The sequence below is a fragment of the Bombina bombina genome, chromosome 6, assembly GCF_027579735.1.
Source record: "Bombina bombina isolate aBomBom1 chromosome 6, aBomBom1.pri, whole genome shotgun sequence".
NCBI lineage: Eukaryota > Metazoa > Chordata > Amphibia > Anura > Bombinatoridae > Bombina > Bombina bombina.
In genome coordinates this window covers 773,258,251-773,274,421 of record NC_069504.1, presented here as the reverse complement: position 1 = coordinate 773,274,421, position 16,171 = coordinate 773,258,251, and positions in this window count along the sequence as shown.

The following is a 16,171-nucleotide window of genomic DNA, read 5'->3' as shown; positions in this document are numbered from 1 at the left end:
GAAACAATCGGCTAGATCACGAGTCAGGCAGGTACAGGTGTACCGCTCACTTTTCTTCCGCGAATCGAGGCTACCGCAAATCCCCTTACGTCAATTGCGTATCCTATCTTTTAATGGGATTTGCCTAACGCTGGTATTACGAGTCTTGGAAGAAGTGAGCGGTACAGCCTCTACCTCCAAGACTCCTATCGCATTTAAAAGTCAGTAGTTAAGAGTTTTATGGGCTAACGCCGGAACATAAAGCTCTTAACTAAAGTGCTATAAAGTACACTAACACCCATAAACTACCTATTAACCCCTAAACTGAGGCCCCCCACATCGCAAACACTATAATAAATTATTTTAACCCTAATCTGCCGACCGGACATCGCCGCCACCTACATTATACCTATGAACCCCTAATGTGCTGCCCCTAATATCGCCGACACCTACATTATATTTATTAACCCCTAATCTGTCGACCGGACATTGCCGCCACTTTAATAAATGTATTAACCCCTAAACCGATGCACTCCCACCTCGCAAACACTAGTTAAATTGTATTAACCCCTAATCTGCCTGCACTAACATTGCAGAAACCTACTTACATTTATTAACCCCTAATCTGCCACCCCCAACGTCGCCGCTACTATATTAAAGGTATTAACCCCTAAACCTAAGTATAAACCTAACCCTAACCCCCTTAACTTAAATATAATTTAAATACATCTAAATAAAATAACTACAATTAAATAAATTATTCCTATTTAAAACTAAATACTTACCGATAAAATAAACCATAAGATAGCTACAATATAACTAATAGTTACATTGTAGCTAGCTTATGATTTATTTTTATTTTACAGGCAACTTTGTATTTATTTTAACTAGGTACAATAGTTATTAAATAGTTATTAACTATTTAATAGCTACCTAGCTAAAATAAGTACAAAATTACCTGTAAAATAAATCCTAACCTAAGTTACAATTACACCTAACACTACACTATCATTAAACTAATTACCTAAACTACCTACAATTAAATTCAATAAACTAAATTACGAGAAAAAAAACCCCACTAAATTACAGAAAATTACAAGAAGTTTAAACTAATTACACCTAATCTAAGCCCCCTAATAAAATAAAAAAGCCCCCCAAAATAATAAAATGCCCTACCCTATACTAAATTACAAATAGCCCTTAAAAGGGCCTTTTGCGGGGCATTGCCCCAAAGTAATTAGCTCTTTTACCTGTAAAAAAAGAATACAATACCCCCCCACCAACATTAAAAACATTAAAACCCACCACCCACACACCCCTACTCTAAAACCCACCCAATCCCCACTTAAAAAAACCTAACACTACCCCATTGAAGATCACCCTACCTTGAGCCGTCTTCACCCAGCCGGGCACAAGTGGTCATCTGATCCGTCCAGAAGTCTTCATCCTATCCGGGCAGAAGAGGACATCCGGACCGGGAGAAGGCTTCATCCAAGCGGCCTCTTCTATCTTCATCCATCCGACAAGGAGCGACTCCATCTTGAAGACATCCGGTGCAGAGCATCCTTCCATCATGACAGACTAACAACGAATGACAGTTCCTTTAAATGACGTCATCCAAGATGGCGTCCCTCGAATTCTGATTGGCTGATAGGATTCTATCAGCCAATCGGAATTGAGGTAGGAAATATCTGATTGGTTGATTTAATCAACCAATCGTATTAAAGTTCAATCCGATTGGCTGATTGGATCAGCCAATAGAATGCAAGGTCAATTCTATTGGCTGATCCAATCAGCCAATCGGATTGAACTTCAATCCGATTGGCTGATTAAATCAACCAATCGGATGGTGGCTGGAGTCTTTTGAAATTTGTACACAGAGAACATAACAGCTGGCGATGAGGATCAGTGGTCTGACCCTATAATGGCACTTATTGGCACCTTACCTGTGTTTGCAGCAGACACAGACAGATGGGACACATGGGTTGAACAGTTTGAGCTATATTGTACAGCAAATAACACAGGAGCTGATAAGCAAGTGGCTGTGTTTCTGACAACTATAGGCTCAGCAGCTTACACTACATTAAGGGACATTCTCTCACCAGATAAACCTAATGCTAAACCTCTGTCTGACCTGATCTGCCTGTTATCTGACCACTACCTACCTAAGCCTCTAGAGAGAGCAGAACGCTTTAAGTTTTACACACGCAAGCAATTGCAGCATGAGAACATTAAAACTTATGTGATCAGTTTAAAGAAACTAGCAAGTAGCTGCAGATTTGGTGATTATTTAAACACTGCTTTACGTGATATGTTTGTTATTGGACTCATGGACTGTACAGTACAAAAGAGACTATTAGCAGAGGATAAGTTAACACTAAAGCGTGCTATAGAGATAGCTATAGTCATGGAACTTGCTACTAAAGATGTACAAATGCTCCAGGCCCCAGCACAGTCAGTTTGTGATAAGGAAATAGATGTTTTTCATACAAGTGTGCACCTAAATAAACAGTATCCAGCTAGACAAGGGTCACAGACAGCTTGTTACAGATGTGGTGACACAAATCACACAGCACATGCCTGCAGGTTTAGGAACAGCACCTGCTATGGGTGTGGGAAGATTGGTCATACAAAGAGAGTGTGCAGAAGTTCCTTAGACAGAGATAAAAGTAAGAAAGGCAGCAAGTCACGTGCAGCTTTTCATGTGCAAGTAAATACACCACAAACAGATTCAGAGGAAGACAAACCATTATACACATTACAGATATACAGCCTTGAAAATAAAATTCCAGAACTGCAAGCAAAGGTGAATATAGATGGTAAACCTCTCATTATGGAAGTTGATACAGGAGCAGCAGTCTCTGTTATCACAGCTGCTGATTGGAACCGCCTGGGACTAAGGCAACCAATTGTTCCAACAGCTGTCACCATGCAAACATATTCAAATGAAATAATAAAGCCTATTGGGTGTGTATCACCTACAGTGACATTTAATGGTATAACTAAAATGCTACGCCTCTACATTTTACCTAAAGGAGGACCACCTTTGTTTGGTAGATCCTGGATCCAAGCATTGGGCATGCCAAAGTTACCACAACAGTTACCGCTTAACAAACTGCTGGACCAAAGTGGCAATTCAAATTCTTCTTGGATTAATTCACTAAAGCACAAATATAAGACTGTATTTGATGGGAACCTAGGTTTAGTGAAAGACAAGCAGATTCAGCTTCACCTAAAAGAAAATGCTATTCCAAAATTTTGTAAACCAAGAGTTGTACCATTTGCACTTAAACCTAAAATTGAAGCAGAACTAGAAAGACTACGGAATCAGGGGATTATTGTTCCAGTTTCTAGCAGTGAATGGGCTTCCCCAATAGTTCCTGTCAGAAAAAAAAATGGGGACATTCGCATCTGTGGAGATTTCAGAATGGGCCTTAACCCTCAGTTACTTGTGGATCAGTATCCTTTACCACGGATTGAAGAATTGTTTAGTTCTCTGGCAGGGGGTGAAAAATTTACAAACATTGACTTGCATCAAGCATACAATTAGAGGTGCATCCAGACTCCAGACACCTGTTAACTATCAACACTCACAAAGGACTTTTTCAGTATACGCGGATGGTGTTTGGCATTGCCCCAGCACCTGCAGTGTGGCAACGGATAATGGATGAGATCTTGGCAGGTATTCCACATACCCACTGTATGTTAGAAGACATGCTTATTACTGGTGAAAATGATGCTGCTCCTAAAGCCAATGTTGAAGCTGTTTTACAGCGCCTACAGGAATTCGGACTGAAAGTTAACATGGAAAAGTGTGAGTTCTTCTGCAAGAGTTTTGAATATTGTGCACATGTAGTGGACAAGACTGGTCTCCACACAACTGCTGAAAAAGTGAAAGCGCTGGTTCATGCTCCCACCCCTGATAATGTATCTCAGCTACGTTCTTATTTGGGGTTGCTCAATTACTATAACAGATTTTTACCAAATTTGGCTCATTTACTATATCCACTACACCGCCTGTTAGATAGTAAAAACCAGTGGGCCTGGACTGACTTATGTACACGAGTATTTGAACGCTCTAAGCAACTTCTTCTGGAATCAAGACTCCTTGTCCACTAATGACCTTAAGAAGCCTTTGGTACTAGCCTGTGATGCTTCACCATATGGTTTAGGCGCAGTACTTTCACACATTATGCCCGATGGTTCTGAACGTCCTGTGTCTTTTGCGTCCAGATCTTTAACTCCATCTGAGAGAAATTATGCCCAGATTGATCGAGAAGCTTTAGCAATAATTTGGGCTGTGAAGAAATTCCACATTTATATATATGGCAGACCTTTTACTCTGATCACGGATCATAAACCACTTTTGTCCATTCTGCACCCTCAGAAGGGTATCTCCAACACAACAACTGCTCGACTTCAGCGCTATGCACTTCAGCTGGCGGCTTACAACTACTCCATTAAATATCGATGCCACAGTGATCATACGAATGTGGATATGTTTTCAAGATTACCAATGGTACATCACATGACAGCATCTTCTAAAATCATAGATACCCCTCCACAGCCTGTAAATCTAAATTTCAAAGTGATTGCTACTTATACATGCTCTGATTCTACCTTACAGGAAATTAAGTCTTTTGTTCAACATGGGTGGCCTAAAGTAGTTCGCTCTGACCTTCATCCATATTTTACAAGGAAGAAGGAAATTGTGCATGACTCAGGCTGTCTGTTATGGGGGTCACGAGTGATAATTCCGAACTTACAGCAAACATTAGCATTAAAGTTACTACACAGCTCACATCAGGGTGTAGTAAAAATGAAGCAAAGAGCACGAGAATATTTTTGGTGGCCTAAAGTGGATACAGATATTGCTTCTTATGTATCTGCTTGCAATGTATGTGCACAGACACAGCGGAATCCCAGCAGGGACACCTCAAAAACTTGGCCATGGCCAAATGAACCTTGGACAAGAATCCATGTTGATTTTGCAGGGCCAGTGGATGGACGAATGTATTTGGTGGCTGTGGATGCTCATTCCAAGTGGCCAGAAGTAGTTCAAATGTCAAGTAGTACAACACAACAAACCATTGTCGTTCTTTCCAGTATGTTTGCAAGATTTGGACTGCCACAAACTTTAGTCTCAGACAATGGTCCACAGTTCATATCACATGAATTTGAAACATTTCTAGATACAAATAACATCAAACACTGTAAGACAGCTCCATATTTTCCAGCCTCTAATGGACAGGTTGAAAGATTTGTACAAACTTTAAAACGCCACTTAGCTGTCTCTCACAAATCAAAATTTAATCCAAACTCCCTGTCTAACTTTTTGTTTAATTATCGAAACACACTCCATGCCACTACTGGGCTATCACCTGCAATGTTAATGTTTGGAAGATGCCTGAGAACTCCACTGGATAAAGTTAGACCAGAACATTCCAAACAAGAGTTGAACACTTCTAGCGTTTCAGAATTTATTCTTCATGACAGAGTATGGGTTAGAAACTACCGTGGCCCAAATAAATGGATTCCAGCTGTCATACAAGGCATGGGCAACAGAATGTTTAAAGTTCAACTACAAGCTGGTGGTACAGTTTCCCGCCATGTAGAACAAATGAGACATAGATCTCAACCAGCTACACAAATATCCAATGATTCAGATGGTGAGGATATCTGGCATGGAGTGTGGTGCCCACCTGAGTCTTCTGAGGATGAAAATGCAATGAACACAACTGAAACAGATCAACCTCAGAATGATTCTGTCCAACAACAAAATATCACAGGTGATCAACAACCGTTGGGTACTCCTCCACAGACTATTTCTCCTGAACCAAAAACTCTACGGCCCTCTAGAAACAGAAGGCCACCTTCTAGATGGCAATGTGAGGATTCAGTGAGAGATTATTCAGCAAGGAATGGCCTAATCCGAAGGCGGACTTATCGCAGAAAACATAACTGTGACTAAAATCTAGGCTGCGACCTAGGTTTTGTGCACATAGACTATAGAGATAAACTGTTCAAGTGTATGGTTTAGTTACTTGTTGTATGTTACTATATTATCCACTGTCTGTTCTTTATTTTTATTTATTTTTTATATTTATTTTATTTTTTTGAGAAAAAAGGGGATGTTAAGATTACTGCAGCTTTTTCTGTATCTTTGCACTAACCTTGTCTCATAATTATATGTTTGAAGTGCTGCAGCTTTAAGCTCAGCTCACCACACCCTCTGGGTGTGTCTGGGTCTCTGTGACATCATCAGAAGCCATGTTAGTTTTACTGATGAACCTGTTAGTGAATAAGCCATGTAGTTGTAGCTGAATAAAAGTTATCTAAAGTTCCTGCTGCAGAGTCTTCATAATATGTGCAAACAGAAAATACTCTAGTGACAGATAACGTAACTACAGTATTTGTAAGAGGCGCCTGGGATCGGGTAAGACACACTTGAGATATGATATATAGTGATAGGCTGATAAGACTTATAATATAACAATAAATAAAAGTATACAAACTAATAGTCCAATAGATGGTAAATAATGATGAGGCAGTCCTTTATTTCAGTATTGGATGGTCCCAGATGATATATATCCAAAACAATAGGCCGCTCCTCTAGGGTGTCGTGCCGCGAAACACAGGTCCAGAGAATCTAAACAAATCAGAGTAGAGGGCGCCACATGGTGCAGATCATAGAGTAATTCAGATACAATACAAGAATGACAGAAGAATCCTACTCACAAAATGTAAAGCACAGATGTGCAATACCAGCAGTCCGGAACCGCACCTCGTCTGGTAGACCAATAGATGGAAGAGGAATCCTCGTCTCGCCAGGGAGAGTCCAGGTAAACCGCAGAGGAAGTCTGTACAGCGATGGTCAGTCGGCCAGGTCCAGAAGCCTGGGAGGAGAGTCCACAGCTACAAACAGGAGGATAGGTCCCAAAATAGGGAAAGATAGGTCAGCAGCAAAAAGAGGGTTGAAAACTTTTTATAAAAAGTTTATTAAAATGATAAAAACAGACATGCCCTGGAGTGTTATGGGTGGAGCCCAAGCGTGAGGACGTGTGAACGCTTGCTCTCTGCTCCTTCCAGAGCTTTTGGCAGAGAACCAGTGCCTAAACCCTAGTCCAGGGGTAGCTCAAATAGCAACCTAACACCTGCTCCTAAACACTCCAATAGTGCAAAGAGAACGCACTAAGCTGCAGTTTGCAGCACACTACAAACTGGGACAAAATATAATTCACCTATTCTAAAGAGAAGAGACTATTAATTAAAGGAAGGGGAGAAGGGAGATAAAGGAAAAGGAGAAGGAAAGCGGAGGAGAGGAACGAAGCAGTGTTAAGCAGTGACTTTTACATAACTGAAGCACGAAATTAAGTATCCTGATACTCCTATAACTGTATCACCTGGAACCCTATCCACCCCTCCCCCCCTCCCACCGGTGCTGCGTGAGGGGGTGCGGAGACTACACAGACTCACAAATGCTTGCAATTACCTAGCAAGGAGCCTGAACCCAGAGACTCCTAAATCTATTACCTAGAGGTTAGAGAAATACACCACTACCTGGGTCGAACGGACGCCGCCTGGTCGGAGGATCCCCTGGTGTGATTGCTTCCGATGCAGAGAGGCGGAGGAGTACGCTTGTCCCGACGGGAACTTGCACGCCTGCAGGTGGATTGATCTTTTTTTTTTGATCCGGCGAAGGACACGCCGCTAGCCTGCCTGATCGCGCTCATCGGAGCAGAGAGGAGAAAGACCCTGGATGGACGGACGCCTTTTCTTGGACGTGAAGCTGCTCCACACTGGTAAACTGGTGTCACTGTGCTGAGCCGCTCCCCCCCATCGATGTTGCGAGGGGGAACATAGAGCTTATACCGAAGTGAAAAAAAAACCTGATAGCGTGACTGGCCTGGGACCTATAAAATCTGCAAAACCGGGTCAGGTACTTTTTCTTTTCTTTATTTCCCCCTTATCCTCGAGAGGCAATTTATCCAAGTCCATAAGTAGCCCCCAAGTAGTAAAATAAAAGGGAAAAGAAGAGGGGAAAAAATGAAGGGGAAGGCAGAACAAAAGAAGGAAGAACATACATAGGAGGACTTTTATATGAGACTTTTTTGCATTATCACAAAAGTAATGTTGTGCTAGACGCTTATTATCTGACTGTTGGGAGAATCAGAAGGGTCAGAGGTACAATCTAGATAATAAGTGAAAAGGGGGAAAATTTGGCTTATAAATCCAAGAGGTTGCAACCCTTGTTAGAATATATATTTTGTTTTTTTTGTTTTTTCTCTTTTTTTCTTTTTTTTAAACCATTTGGATAATCAAGGTATAAGTATACTCCCTATTGTTGTTTTTCCAGAACTGATTATAACAGGGAGAGGACGAAGTCTCCTCATATGTTCTATATCTCCAAATTTGGTAATAGTGCAAAATAAAAAGGAAAACTATTCCTCTTTTTCACTGTTAAACACATATCGAAATCTATATGTACCTTAATAGGTCTTACCCTGAATATTAACAGAACTGAGAAGGCTATTTCTGTAAAACTGGTAAGAGAGAAGATATTAAACAGTTAGAACTGAAATAGGTAAAACATTTTACATAGTTTTCAAGTAGTAAGGATAGAAAAATAACTTGGTCTAATGGGTATCTTCTTAATTAGCTGAACATATCTAAAATAAGGGCTGCCTACAAAACCTTCAGAAAACACACTGAAAAACCCCTCCATAAGATAGCTTTGAATTTTCCCCACCTTGTTTTGATAATATTTGCTTTCCACCATATACCTGTTTGTTGTCTATTTATAATAGAGGGATAGCAAAAAATCTAGGTATCTCTCCTCTAATCATCTATAAAATTAAAGCAAGATCACATATATAATTGAAATAGCCTACTCTCTTGCTGAAAATAAGTGATAAAACTTCCTTTTTTATTTAATTATACAGATATTATAAAAGGGGAGAAGAAAAGGGGTTGAAAGGGGAGGGAAGGGGGAGAAAAGTAGAAGAGAAGGGGGAAAAGGGGGGACAATTGTACCACCTTGATTGTATGCAAAATCTTGTTTAACTCACTAGATTCAAAGATAATTACAATAGAAATAAGGGGACTATACATATAGAGCTAGCATAATAGAAATAGATTAAAGGGGCAAAATTGAACTAAGCAGAATTTGTATATAGACTAAGAATAGTAAAATAGACTGAGTCACTAAAATATTCACAAAATAAGCTGAACATACTTAAATCAAATTGTAACTTCCCCCTAAATGGGCTTATATATATTTGTCTCATATAATTTATTAGTTATCACCTATACATAAGAGTGGGAAAGCAAAGGTCTATTGTATTTCTCCTGTATGCGATATATAGATCCTGACTTGGATTGTTTTTGTTCCTAGAAATACATAAAAGGCTTAATGGTTAAATAAATTTACAATGACCACATAAATTTAAGGCTGCTAAAAGCAGAATAGTATATTAAACTAACTATACTACCAACTGAAGCAGCCTAAACTTTTGATGAAAATACATGTTATAAACCTCTTGTTTTGATATCTTACCAGGTTTAGAGATAAAGTGAAATTGTAATGTACTGATTAGATCAGTAAGATTTCTCTAAAATTCTATAAAAATATACAGGGCATTCAAACAATACTTTTTTAAAAGAATAGAGCGCAAGGTTATATACCAACTAAGGTTGATTATAACAAATTGTTATCAATGTTACCTTTAGTTATAGGCTGCATGACTGAAGGGCCTTAATCACACGCACTTATTTTTTTCTCACCCCCCCCCCCCTTTTTTTTTTTTTCTCTTCATCTCATCCAGCACTCCACCGCTTGCAATTTTACCAATCACTTTCTCATCCTTCCCTCTTCCCCACCCCCCCCTTTTTTTTTTTCCCTCCTCCTTTTCCACCAACATCATCTTTTTCTTCACTCAAACACCCCTTTACTCGACAAGTTCACTAACTCACCTTCCCCACTCTTCCCCTCTCCTTTTCCCTATATCACCAAAATATAGACACGCTATCTCAAATTAAAATCCACAAGCAATTCACCCCCTATGGACAAATTTATCACTGCACAAACCAGAACTTCCCCTTCAGCCATGGCAGGCAAACAAAGAGAGAAAAAAGGTAAAAATACACAAGATAATGTAACAGAGATTCGCTCAAGTAGCCCGTTAAGTGAACAATTTGATATACTAAAGTTTAGTTACTAAACTTTCTGAAGCTCTCTCTCCTAAATTTGAGCAACTAAGGGATGAAATTAAACAGGATATTAACTCCTTATCTAAAGAGGTCCACCAGTTCTCTAAAAGGATCACTGAGGCAGAGCAAAGAATATCCGATTTAGAAGATACCACCCTAAATCACAACTCTAATCTAGAAGATCTAAATGCTAAAGTATTAAAAATGCAACTCAAATTAGAGGACTTGGAAAACCGGGCAAGAAGAAACAATATTAGAATAATTGGAGTTCACGAAGATAAACAATTTGAGGACCTAAATAAACTAATTACAATAACAATCCCACAACTTTTACAAATACCTCAGACATATCCCCATATCATAGTTGAAAGAGCTCATAGATTAGGGTGGCATAACCAGGAAAGAGAAAAAGCTCAACCTAGACCCATCATAGCTAAATTACTTAACTATCAAGACAAACTTACCCTCCTTTAACATTTCAGACAAAAACAACCTATTTTCCTGGATAACATCAAAATCATGCTATTTCAGGACTTCTCAGCAGATACCTCAGCTAAGAGAAGAGAGTTAGTGCCAATCTGTACACGATTGATCAATCAAGGCTATCGAGCTACTGTAATATATCTTGCCAAACTTAAAATAACAATAGGTAATGAGGTTAAACTTTTTGAAACAGCTAAAGAGGCTGAAACATATCTAAAACAGGAGTCTGAAAAATCTATAATTCAAATCCCACCTCAGACACAGAGTAAAAGGGGAAAATAACTACTCTAAATATAGGTAAGAGTAACGCATTTAGAAAAGAGTAATGTACACCCAGTTTGGGATGATGCATTGGTCAGAGTCGGTCTGATCCAATTGGCATCTTGGAGAGTCTTAGAGTCAGCTGGGGAGCCGGGGGGGAGGGAAGTGGGTTACAGAGACTTTTAAATTTCTTTCTTTCTTTTTTTTTTTTTCCCTTCTTCTTCCTCCTCTATTTTTCTTTTTTAGATAACAATGTCAGAGACTGTCTGTAAATTAGCCTCCTGGAATATAGGTGGGTTAACATCCCCGATAAAGAGAACTTTAATTATATCCCACCTTAAAAAATTAAAGGTTAACATCGCGTTCCTCCAGGAAACTCATATCAATCTAGAAGAAGTATATAAGTTAAAAAAATCCTGGGTTAAGGAAGTTATAGCTTCCCCAGCACTTGGAAGAAAGAGAGGTGTAGCAATTCTTATAGGGAAAAAAACGAATATAATCACTACGGTACTTGAAATTGATCCTGAAGGAAGATTTTTAATAGTAAAAATTAAAAGTGGTAATCTTACATATACATTATGTAATATATATGCTCCAAATATTATCGATTACAGTTTCTGGGATAATTTACAAAATAAAATTCTTTCAAAAGTAGAAGGGATGTTAATAATTGGAGGAGATTTTAATATATCACCACAACATGCCCTAGATAAACTTAGATCTAATGTCACAATGCTGAAAACAAAAAAAGATAACTTAGAGACAAAAATCTTTAATAAACTATATAATAATTTAAGAGTAAAAGACATCTGGAGAATACAAAATCCTGATAACAGAAGCTACACCTGCCTATCCAAGGCTCATAAATCTCTGTCAAGAATTGACCTATTTTTAATAGATGAGAAACTATTGAATTTAAGAATTAAAACTAACATATTACCGATTGCAATCTTGGACCATGCTCCAATAACTATCGAAATTAGCCCACATGATGTTAGATCTAGAAATAATCGTTTTATCTTTCCCCAATACTTATCCCAGATTTTAAAACAATGTTAAACTTAAAATTCGAAGAATATGTTCAGTTTAATAGTGAACACCTCTCTTGCCCAATGGTATTCTGGGAAGCTGCAAAAGCAGTTATGAGAGGGGAGATATTAGCGTATAATATTAATAGAACTAAGACTTATAAAAAAAAAGAAGAAGATATTCTGAAAACCCTCACAAGTACATACAACAGTTATATAGTTAACAAAACACCTATGACTTGGAATAATTATACGCAAGCAAAAAAGGAAAGAGATTCTTTTTTATTACACAAAGCGACTCAACAAGAAGTCAGACTCCAATCACAATTATACAAATATGGAAATAAGGCAGGTAAATTACTCTCTAGACTAGTCAAACAAGACAAAGGCCACACTCTAATTGAATCTATACAGAAAGAGGATAAATTAATTTCAGACTCAGAAGACATACTAAAAATAATGGAAGAGTACTATCGGAGACTATACTCCCCAAGCTTTTCCAACTCTAAAGAGAGTAGGGAATTCTGGAAACGAATTTCGTATCCAAGTATCTCACAGGAAATAAATGAAATAATTAATCTTCCTATTACTGAATTAGAAGTAATAATGGGAATAGAGAAACTATCTATTAATAAAGCAGCAGGTCCAGATGCTCTGCCCAGTGAATTTTACAAACTATGAACTCCTACTATAGCTCCATATTTAACTAAACTATTCAATAGCATATACAGTGAGGGTTGCCCACCATCAGCCAGCTTCTCAGCCTCTTACACTACCCTTATTCTAAAACCTGGAAAAAATCATATAGGCCCAATTGCATTGTTAAACACAGACTATAAACTGCTGACTTCTATTCTAGCAAACAGGTTACAATCCCCTCTCACACATATAATTCACAAAAACCAAGCAGGATTTCTGACTAACAGAAATTCTTCTGCTAAAATTCGCGAATTATTTCTTGCTATTGACTATGTCAATATAGAGCCAATCCAAGCACATGGAGGAGAACAGACCGACACTGATAAGGCAATAGTTACAATAGACGCCGAAAAGGCATTTGATTCAGTTAATCATGATCACTTACTATACACACTATCCCAATTTGGATTTAGAGGTCAGTTCCCTAAATTTATTAAAGATCTATACAAGAAAGCTTACACCAGGTTATTGGTTAATACTAGACAATCATCAGAAATACATCTCACAAAAGGCACAAGACAAGGTTGTCCCTTATCTCCATTACTATTCAATATCGCGATCGAACCGCTAGCAATTCTAATTAGACAAGAGATTGAGGGAATTAAAATAAGGAAAAAAGAACTTAAAATTGCGCTATACGCAGATGACATCCTAATATATATGAGAAACACTCAGACAAATATCCCCAAATTACTGACTATCTTAAACCAGTTTAGTTCGTTTTCGGGATACAAGACAAATACTAACAAAACTGAGCTCTATTGGTTAAGACCCCCAAAGCAGCACACAGAGAATATCCCTTTTAAAATAGCTGAACACTCATTTAAATATCTGGGCATTATGATCTCCTTAAATCCAGAACAATGGTACTCACTGAATATTCCCCCAATCTTAAAGAGCATTCGTGAAAAAATGAAAGATTGGCAAAACCTTCCTATTTCACTTTCAGGGCGAATAGCCCTATATAAAATGATTTTACTGCCAAAAATTCTATATATATGTCAAAATATTCCAATGATCTTGAAGCAGAAAGATATTAAGCTTTTAAATATGGCACTTAGAGTATTCCTATGGCAAAGTAAGAGACCTAGGATCTCCCTTGAAAAACTCTCTCTACCTAAAAAGTTTGGAGGTTGCGCCTTACCAGATCTATGACTATATAATCTTGCATTCTTAGCGAGAATAATAACAGACTGGATCTATCATAAAGATTACGTAACAGATAATGATTTGGAACAGAATATAACTTATCCTTATCTCCCCACAGTACTAATTCATAATAAAATTAATCAAATACCAAAGCGAATTAAGAAATACTGTTCCATATATACACCTATTAAAGCATGGTTAAAGATTTGCAATCTATTAAAAATAAACAAAGAAATCTCAAACTACTTACCTTTAAGAGGTAATCCACAATTTGAACTTGGCTTACAAGTATCACCCCTCCAAAGATGGCAGATAAGGGGCCTCGAAAGAGTGGTGCAATTAGTAGACATATCAAGGAAATGCATCAAGCCATTCTCAGATCTTAGAACTGAATTTGACCTCCCACAAAAAGATTTTTTTTTCTATCTTCAGGTAAGGCACTATATTTGGAAGTTAATAAATATGTCAGGCTGGAACTGGTCATTGGGACCACTTGAGCAATGGTTAAAATTGGTAAAGGAAGGCCAATTATCGATTTCGCCTTGCTACCAAATATTAAATTCAAGAAAAGGAATCGATAACATAACAAAAATAGAATTAAAATGGGCCCCAATCTTAGGTTTAACACATGCAGAGGAGGGGCATATTCAAAGATCTACAGTATATTAAATGTTAGTCAAACAACGCTATCCTCCACATGGAGGGAATCACATATGAAACTTTTATATATGACGTATATCACCCCAGAAAAGGGACACACCTGGGGTAACCTCCAATTTAATAAATGCCCAAAATGCTCCCTAATAGCAGCTAACCTCAAACACATGTTGTGGGAATGTCCTAAGATGAGGGCAATGTGGAAAAAGTGGAATACTGGCTAAATAGAAAAGTTGGAATAGATAATATAGTTTTTTCACTTATGAATGTAATATTTCTCAGAACAGACGATAGATTTAGGTCAGACGAGAAAAAAATTATTAACATTACTATACTGGCTGTGAGATACTTGATACTTAAAAAATGGAAAGAATTATCAACTCCTACTCTTTCTGAGATTAAAAATTGCTTAAAAAAGCAATGCATACTTGAACAAAATGATGTCAAATTATTCAAACCTTGTGATGTTAGTAGATTTTTTCAAAAATGGTCACTATTTATAAAGACCTTTCCAAAGAGGGAAATAGACCACTTAATCTATCCATTTAGAAATTCAGACTTAGTTCTTTTAGGGATGTGGTAAAATACAATTCAAAGAGAATAGAAGGTCCTTCAATTTCCCCCCCCCCCCCCCCCCCCCTTTTTTTTTTTTTTCCTCTCTGTCCCATCTTCTCCCCCCCCCCCTCGCTCCACCACAGATACAACTGGCTATTTATCATTCATGTAAGATAAGGAACTAGGTAAGCATAAAATAATTTTAAAAAAAAAAGAGAAAAAAACTCCAACACAATATTATTTACACAAGTTTCCTCCCAAGACACAATATAAATATACCAAAGCTATTAACTGAAATAAAGTTGTAGTGGGAAGAGAAGAGAAGTAGGAAAATGTGTTTTCCCTTTCCTTTCTGTTATTATTTATTAACTAATAATGGTACTAACTTTGATTTAAGACTTTATTTATTATTTGTTTTTTGGTTTTCATCTTTGTAAAGCTCTGTGAGGCGCAACATATCCTACAACTGGTAGGAAATTAATAATCTGTTGGAACTGAATAAAAATTACCTTTAAAAAAAAAATTAAAAAAAATGATAAAAACAACAGCAACGCGTTTCTCAGTGTTACACACTGTTTCATCAGGCCATCAGACACAAGGTAACAGCACACAACTGAATGTTCTAATCCTGACTACACAGAGAACATAACAGTATTGTATTCTTTTTTTACAGGTAAAAGAGCTGATTACTTTGGGGCAATGCCCCGCAAAAGGCCCTTTTAAGGGCTATTTGTAATTTAGTATAGGGTAGGGCATTTTATTATTTTGGGGGGCTTTTTTATTTTATTAGGGGGCTTAGATTAGGTTTAATTAGTTTAAACTTCTTGTAATTTTGTTTTTTTTTCTGTAATTTAGTGTTTGTTTTTTTTCGTAATTTAGTTTATTGAATTTAATTGTATTTAATTGTAGGTAGTTTAGGTAATTAGTTTAATGATAGTGTAGTGTTAGGTGTAATTGTAACTTAAGTTAGGATTTATTTTACAGGTAATTTTGTACTTATTTTAGCTAGGTAGCTATTAAATAGTTAATAACTATTTAATAACTATTGTACCTAGTTAAAATAAATACAAAGTTGCCTGTAAAATAAAAATAAATCATAAGCTAGCTACAATGTAACTATTAGTTATATTGTAGCTATCTTATGGTTTATT